Here is an 8901-nt window from a genome sequence, read left to right as displayed (position 1 = left end):
GATTTACTTAATAGTCTAAACTAAAGATTATAATGTTCATCTGGTTATTGTGAACATCAGAGCTGTGTTTTCCAAACATTAAAATGTTTATTTGATTCTAATTTTGGTTAATCTCTTTAAAGGAACACACCAACTTTTTGGGATTTCAGCTTATTCACTGTATCCCCCAGAGTTAGATAAGTCCACACATATCCTTTTCATCTCTGTGCATGCCGTAACTCTGTCTGATGCGCACTCACCTCTAGCCTAGCTTAGCACAAAGACGGGAGGAAAACCGCTTCAGCTAGCATACTACTCCCAATAACTGACAAAATAAAGTTTTCATTCAAGTTCAACATTTTCCTATTTACATGTTGTGATCTGTATAGTCACAGCGTTTTACAAATAACAAGGTCACATGAGACAACGCCATCTTCTAACCATATACATACTGGGAACTATACTCTCAGAAGAGGAAGTACTGCTACTTGGGCGGAGTGATTTGTGCAACTCTGAGGAACTCTCTGCTCCTCACCATGAGGCTTCTCAGGTGAGCAAATCACTTCGCAGAATTGGCAGTGCTTCCTCTTCTGAGAGTATAGTTCCCAGTATGTATATGGTTAGAAGATGGCTGTGTCATGTGACCTTGTTATTTGTAAAACGCTGTGACTATACAGAGCACAACATGTAAATAGGAAAATGTTGACGTCTTATTAGGAGCAGTATACTAGCTTGAACCATTTACCTCCAGTCTTTGTGCGAAGCTGGCTAGTGGTGGCGTGTGTGTCAGACAGAGTTACGGCACACACAGAGATGAAGGATATGTGTGGACTTATCTAACACGGGTATACAGTGAATAAGCTGAAGTCCAATCAAATTAGCGTGTTTACATCTGTTTAAAGTAAATTTAGTAAATTTAAAAGTAGTGTTTATACTTTGTGTAGTGTAGTGTTTATACACTACTTATAGATGGTCAAGTAATATACAGGTTAATGTAAGCCTCTTGATTTTAGGTGGACTGCTGTTTAGTCTGAGGTGAACTGACTTTAAGGTAAACTGTTTAAGAGTTTCAAAACTGTTCAATAAAATGCCTTTTTGAAAATCTGTAGTTGTTTTGAATAAGAATGCAAATTCATGTAGATAGATATGACTTGTTAATGTATCATAATGTCATGACTTTCCTTGGGGGGGCACATCATTACTAACTCATCATTAATTACTTGGAAAGTAACATGAATTCATGACTTGTTAATGTATCATAATGTCTTGACTACTTGGGGGGGGGGCACATCATTACTAACTCATCATTAATTACTTGGAAAGTAACATGAATTCATGACTTGTTAATGTATCATAATGTCATGACTTTACTTGGAGGGGCACATCATTACTAACTCATCATTAATTACTTGGAAAGTAACATGAATTCATGACTTGTTAATGTATCATAATGTCTTGACTTTACTTGGAGGGGCACATCATTACTAACTCATCATTAATTACTTGGAAAGTAACATGAATTCATGACTTGTTAATGTATCATAATGTCTTGACTTTACTTGGAGGGGCACATCATTACTAACTCATCATTAATTACTTGGAAAGTAACATGAATTCATGACTTGTTAATGTATCATAATGTCTTGACTACTTGGGGGGGGGCACATCATTACTAACTCATCATTAATTACTTGGAAAGTAACATGAATTCATGACTTGTTAATGTATCATAATGTCTTGACTACTTGGAGGGGCACATCATTACTAACTCATTAATTATTTGGAAAGTAACATGAATTCATGACTTGTTAATGTATCATAATGTCTTGACTACTTGGGGGGGGGGGCACATCATTACTAACTCATCATTAATTACTTGGAAAGTAACATGAATTCATGACTTGTTAATGTATCATAATGTCTTGACTACTTGGGGGGGCACATCATTACTAACTCATCATTAATTATTTGGAAAGTAACATGAATTCATGACTTGTTAATGTATCATAATGTCATGACTACTTGGAGGGGCACATCATTACTAACTCATCATTAATTACTTGGAAAGTAACATGAATTCATGACTTGTTAATGTATCATAATGTCTTGACTTTACTTGGAGGGGCACATCATTACTAACTCATCATTAATTATTTGGAAAGTAACATGAATTCATGACTTGTTAATGTATCATAATGTCATGACTACTTGGAGGGGCACATCATTACTAACTCATCATTAATTACTTGGAAAGTAACATGAATTCATGACTTGTTAATGTATCATAATGTCTTGACTACTTGGGGGGGGGGCACATCATTACTAACTAATCATTAATTACTTGGAAAGTAACATGAATTCATGACTTGTTAATGTATCATAATGTCATGACTTTACTTGGGGGGGGGGGGCACATCATTACTAACTCATCATTAATTACTTGGAAAGTAACATGAATTCATGACTTGTTAATGTATCATAATGTCATGACTTTACTTGGAGGGGCACATCATTACTAACTCATCATTAATTACTTGGAAAGTAACATGAATTCATGACTTGTTAATGTATCATAATGTCATGACTTTACTTGGAGGGGCACATCATTACTAACTCATCATTAATTACTTGGAAAGTAACATGAATTCATGACTTGTTAATGTATCATGTAATTTCTTGTCTTGGCCCTCCAAGAGTAAATCTTCAAAAATGTATCAATTACACATGTTTTATACATATTCAGCTCTTCTAAATCAGATATCATTTGGTGCTTGTCGGTGGTTTGTAAAGAAGTGGAAGAGCAGAGGTGCTGTGCCTGAATTTAGATGGAGAAGGAACTGAACGGTAGGAAAAAAGTGGACAAATTTTGAAGGGGCAATAGTGGCCCCAAAGAAGAGCCAGCAAACAAGACTAACATCCGACTGCATTATGATATAAAGACAGTAAACAAATCCAGAAAATAACCATCATCTGTGCTAACACTAACAACTTTTAATTTTGAAAATTGCATCTGTTTAATGAATATGCTAGTGTAGTAGGTATTTTACACTTGAAGGCAGCAGTGGAATCACTTAAAACGGAATGTGTGTTCAATGAGTAGGTTTAATATAAATATTTCAAGACATCTTGTGTCATTCACTGATGTATGTGACAATTGATGGTGTCAAATTTATGAACAATTTAACATTGTGCCCTTTTAGTACATCTTTCTTGTGATCTAGAGCATGTTTGATTTACTTTACCTCGAAATGTTAATTAATACATTAATTAACAAGCATGTACTAACGCGTAGTTAAGATGGTATATTCATGTAGGAATTCATGATACTCATGTCGTAATTAAGGTTAGTACCTCATTAATACATGTCTTAACTCATCATTAGTTCATAGTAAAGTAATTATTAATTCAGGTATTAGTACATGATTATTCATGTACTATTATTGTAAAGTGTTACCGATTACTCGATTGTACTTTCTTTCAAAACAAATTATTTCAAAATAAAATGCCCTTAAATTTAATACCATTAGTTAACAATTCTTCCAATAGTCGTGTTATGAGATTTCGCAACACCTGACAATTTCAACATTTCCACGATCAAAGAACTTTCAGAATTTGCACCATTGTCTGAATGGATCAGTCCTGAAAACCTATTTACACAAAATAAATTGTTCCACAGAACACAGGCAACGGACAGTTTGCAGTTTGATTTGGACAAATGTGAGCATATGGAAGTTTTTTGAAGTGGTCGGTTATTACCAACACATCAACAGACTTGTTATTGACATCCTCAGCCGTCAGAAATCGATACAAACCAACTCTAGCGGTGCTGTTGTGGTTATAGACACAAGTAGTGCTCTGGCCTCAGGCTCAGGAGTCTTTACACACATCTCTTACATTGCATCACATACAGTTTGTGTCTTTTTACAATAGATTTCCAGTAAAGTCTTTGTCTTGCTAGCCAAAGAGTGTGGTGCTGGCACCGATGACCTGCGTCATCATGGAACCCTTTCATTACCAAGCCTCTTAAGGCTGCCAGCACAACATACAGGAAAGACCTTCTCTTGGATATCGGATTCTTAGATGCATGGTAAAGTATAGCTAACCTGGGGTGCGTTTCCAGAACAACGACGTAACTCGCTGCTTAACTACCATAGTACGATGCATCGTTGAAGAAATCAACTAGCTAGTCACGACTGTTTCCCAAAACTGTACTGTCGCAAAGTGGTCGTTCAACCATGTTGGTTAATGACGTCACGCAGCTGGTGGAGTAATAACTTCTTTTAATGAATCTGTTTGAGATCGAATTAACACTAGATGTTTTGCTATAAATTACAGACATGACATCTGAGGACTATTTCTCATTTTTTCTCAGTTATTTTGCTTTATTTCCAGATTCAATCATAGGCTCTTTCTTACATAGAAGAGCACATTCGCACATTTAAATCTCTTGACAAACTAAAAGACGTAAATGACATTTGCATGTATTCTAAATAAAAGACACAGGTTGTACTGAATGTCAGCTTGCTTATTTTGCTCAAGATAAGGATTTATTAAGTCCACATGTCATGCAAACTAGAAACTATGCTTCTATCCACAGGTCGAGATTTATCGTTCCAACGACACAACTTTGCAATAATGTTTGTGAATGTTCGTTAGAACGATGGTTTCGGGAAACATGGACTCGTTGAACTATGCTGATAACGACGGAGCTTGCGAACATAGTTGGCCAACGATGCTTTTGGGAAACGCACCCCTGATTGTGAATTTGCCCTATTGTCTGAGTGTTCATACCGTTACCTTTCGAGAAAAAAAATCGACAACAAATCATCAACCCCCCCCCAGTTATTATTATTATTATCTAATCTAACAACGTACATAATGAAAGCACACGCTTAACATAAACTAACATTGCAATTTAAGTAAAAAAAAAAAAAACATATTGGCTTGAAGACATCTGGCTGTAATTTGTAGCTAAATTCTAGTATTATTAGTATTATACATGTAACCCCTATGCAAAATCCATATGGATTTTATAAACATAAATTCATGTTTGTATGAACTGAATTATTATTGAGTGGGTCTTTCAGTCACCTTAGTCTGTAAAACCTGATATAAGGAAATCTGCCTGGCAACTAGAGTGTGTTAGCAAATGGAAAATTGCTATTGATGAAAAAATACGAAGCCCCGTCCCTTTGTGGGTGGCTCAAAATGAAAACATTGGCGGAGTGATGCGTTGCCCTGCAGATGCAGAGAAGTTTGATTTGATTTTAGAGAGGTAGTGAACAGAACTGATATTAACTCTAAAAGATAATGAGGATTGTCATGAACAATTGGATTTGAAGCTGTATTTCGTCAGGTTAACGAGTGTTAACAAGTTTAACAAGTTAAACAATCTAATATTAACACCTTAATAGTTAAAAGAGGAGACAGTTTTTATTTTTTAGCTTATATTTCTCCATATTAATATTAAAGGGCTGGTAAAACACCTTTTTTCGAAAGCTTGATTGTGTTTGTGGGGGTGCACTGTAACATGTGTTCATGCTTAGTTTTTAAAAATGCGCATTATTTCTCACATATTTAACCATTACTCTACACTGCTCTGTCCCTCCTTGTAAAAACGGTCGGATGATTTCCGGGTTTTATGAACCTTGGTTTGGGAAACGCTTAACCACTCCCCTCAAACCGTTAGTCTGCTATGAGCGAGAGATGGAGAGGAGGAGCGCTAGAGTAAAACCCTGCCCTCTGTTCAATATTCCTTTTCACTGGGAAATACGTCACAACACTGGAGAAAAGTCGTTTGCAACTTCCGGTTCACGCGGACTTTAATATATACATCTATGTAAGGGATAATGTATAGCGAGGCGGTTGTTATAGCGAATAACAACCCCGACAGGCTGAATCTTTAATCAGCCTGAAGGGGTTGTTATTCACTATAACGACCGCCTCTCTATACATTATCCGGCTTCCCAGCAAACACAGAACATTCCCCTAACGTTCCCATATGGTTCCCATTTGGTAATTTTTTTGGGAACCAAATAAGAACGTTCTAGGAACGTTCTCTGTAGGTAATTTTTAGGTTTAATTTTTATAACCTAAATAGTACGTTCTGGGAACGTTCCCTGCAGGTTGTTATTTAATAACCTAAAGAGAACATTCCCAGAACGTTTCCTGCAGGTTATTTTTAACCTAAAGAGAACATTCCCAGAACGTTTCCTGCAGGTTATTTTTAACCTAAAGAGAACCTTCCCAGAACGTTTCCTTGCAGGTTATTTTTAGGTTTTATTTTTATAACCTAAAGAGAACGTTCTGAGAACGTTCTCTGCAGGTTATTATTTTAATATCACTTACTATTAACAGGCAGATTACCAACTGACAACGTCGTCAGTACGGTCCCCTAAGGTTATAAGATTACCAACAACGTTCAGATCTATTCGAAATAACTTTTTATTAATGATATTTTAAATTATGTTATATATTTTAATTCTATATGTTTATTTAAATGCTGCGTGACTTTGAAGTGTTTTAATGCGCGTGATCAAACACTGGAGCATGTGCGCTGCTGCTGATGCCTTTTTAAGTTGTTCGTTTAACGTTCTTTCCCAAGGTAGAAAAGACAACAGCTCTTAGAATGGGTCTTTTATTTTAGCAAACTGCCAAAAAACCTTTTCAGACTGTGCGCAGCTGAACCAAGAAAACTTAAGAACTTAAGATTGCATGGAGCTGATAAGCATGAATGGCAGAAGAAAAAAATTGCAATTAAAAAACAAAACAAGAGAAAATTATTTTAATGCAAGCAATAAAAAACTGCACACATCAGCTGTGGAATAAAATAAAATAAATGCATGATCAACTAGATTAAGGCAAACTCCTGTCTTAATGTAAACCCTGTCCACCACCCCCAAAGGTTTCACAAAGGTATTCTTGCCACTGTAACTTATGGCTTCCTAAAGACAGATTTATGGGTAAATAAATGAATAATAATAAAAAAAATACCAGGGCTCAACATTTAAGCCTTTTCATTTGTCCTTCGGTCAGTCATTCACTTGTCTGAGTAAAAACATTTGTTAGAACAGGAAATTTTTTTGATTTTTTTTGTGTGTGTTGTAAATATCATTTATTCCGAATCAGTATTCTCATCAGTTCGGTCAGCTTTAACATATATAAATCGGCATATTTATGATATTTTAACCTTTATAAAGGGCATTTTTCCTTAATCGTTTGCTTCATCTTTCATTTAAAATTCTTAAATTTGATCAATAAATTACAATATAATAATAACATGCTCAAGGGCTGTTACAAATCAAATAAACTGCATTAAATAATGTAATGAGATTATTTAAAGTATTTTTTTAATATACAAGTAAGAAATATTATTTGTGCATAGAAATAATATTTATAAACTGCCAGTAGGAGGCGGCAGGCGACCATCTTAATGAGTGAGTCCTTGATGCATTGTGCATAAAGTTAAAATACTGAAACTAATAAAACAAGTTTTAAAAAAGAATGTTTCATTTGATTAAATTTTAGATGATGGAATATGCAGAAAGAATAGAATTAAGCAGAAAGGTCAATGGCTTTATAGTGTATTCATTTCGTGCATCATGTTTTTGAAAAGTAACTAGTAAAGTAACTAGAAAAGTAACTAATTACTATTGAAAATAAGTAATCAGTAAAGTAACTGGATTACTTTCTTGGAGAAGTAATCAGTAACTAATTACTTTTTCCAAGTAACTTGACCAACACTGCTCACAACGTACCAATGCATTATCCCTCATGAACAAATATAACGTCTAATGTTTGCACGTTCATACCAGTTTACCAGTACGACATCATTCATGAATAAACATGACGTCTGAACACGGACAAACGGTGCGTGTTGGCGTGTCAAAATTCACGCGTTTCGTTTAAAGACTTTGAATGTGATTGCTTGCCATAGTGTTTACCACTGACTTCGCGGCGCTCATGTCATTTGTCACTCACGAGTCACGGCTCACGTCGCGAGACAGTCTCACAGTATAACGCAGTAACGCAGCCTGCTTACGGGGAAGCAGTGGCGGCGTTTCACAAAAACCTAGAGTATGGCATTCCCTCTGGGCATAGGCCGACATAGAACAACATTACCAAACGATATACCTCACATTATACCAAACAAAATCCACGATGCACTATTAACTCTATTACACTATTAATTAAAACTCACAGTGAACAGTATTAAATATTAAAACACATGCCTTACCTTTTTATTCCAGTGCAATTTTATTGCAAAAGTGTAACGTTTTGCTGACAGTCCTATTTTTTATAAAAAAAAAACTGTTTCCATTCTGATTGCTATTATTTAATTTCTTCGTTAAAATACATCCAGGGAAGATTAAATAGGCCTGTTTCTTTTCATTTTTACTAATCAAAAAGACGCGCGATAAAGTGATGCAAATAAACTGCGGCTGCGCGCACTCACTCCACGCAATTATTTTTATAAAAAATACTTTTGCAATAATGTATACATGTAGGCCTATGTGTTCATTTAAAATCTGCCATTGTGTTTTAAAAAGACGTTTTTTTTTCTGAAGTGGGACCCAATCAGAGAAGTCAGCGTTAAGATAATAGCAGCGCTCATCGTGAATGGTCACTTATGGCGCGTTTTGCCTTTGGATTTAATATCAAATATTATAATATAATTATATATAATATATAATCATATATTTTTTGAAGCAATTTTATTTCACTAAAGTATGAAGTATAGGAAGAGTAGGAAAAGTCACAAAGTCTCATGCCGTTTGGATGAAAGGAATTATATAAATAAATAATAAGCCCAGATTTTACAGTGGGAAACCGTGTTGAATTGCTACATAATCATATTATGTAAATTGCATTTATGACAAACAAGGAACAACACAGAAGCATATATCATAACGATCTATCATT

This window comes from Scardinius erythrophthalmus (assembly GCF_964197995.2).
Source record: "Scardinius erythrophthalmus genome assembly, chromosome: 4".
Classification (NCBI taxonomy): Eukaryota; Metazoa; Chordata; class Actinopteri; order Cypriniformes; family Leuciscidae; genus Scardinius; species Scardinius erythrophthalmus.
This window is presented reverse-complemented; position numbering follows the sequence as displayed.